A 241-nucleotide genomic window follows, 5' to 3' on the forward strand; every position below is an offset into this window, starting at 1 on the left:
AATATAGCGCATTGAAGCATTAAATGTTGGATTCAAGCCAACCGCAGCCTTGTTCTAGTCAGCTAATGTGCATTGCAGCTTTCCCGTTCCAACAGCATCAGCATGCAAGATTGTGTTTTCACATTTCTTCAAAAAATTATGAAGCAATGGCTGTTTGAGGATGGGTTTTAGCTGCAGACAAACTCAGGCAGTGTAATGGATGTTGCCCTGATGTATGTTTTTGGTCCATTTTGAGAGAGAG

Source organism: Theobroma umbraticum, unplaced genomic scaffold (assembly GCF_002168275.2).
Source record: "Theobroma umbraticum cultivar Fairchild unplaced genomic scaffold, ASM216827v3 scaffold_20.0, whole genome shotgun sequence".
NCBI classification, from domain to species: domain Eukaryota; kingdom Viridiplantae; phylum Streptophyta; class Magnoliopsida; order Malvales; family Malvaceae; genus Theobroma; species Theobroma umbraticum.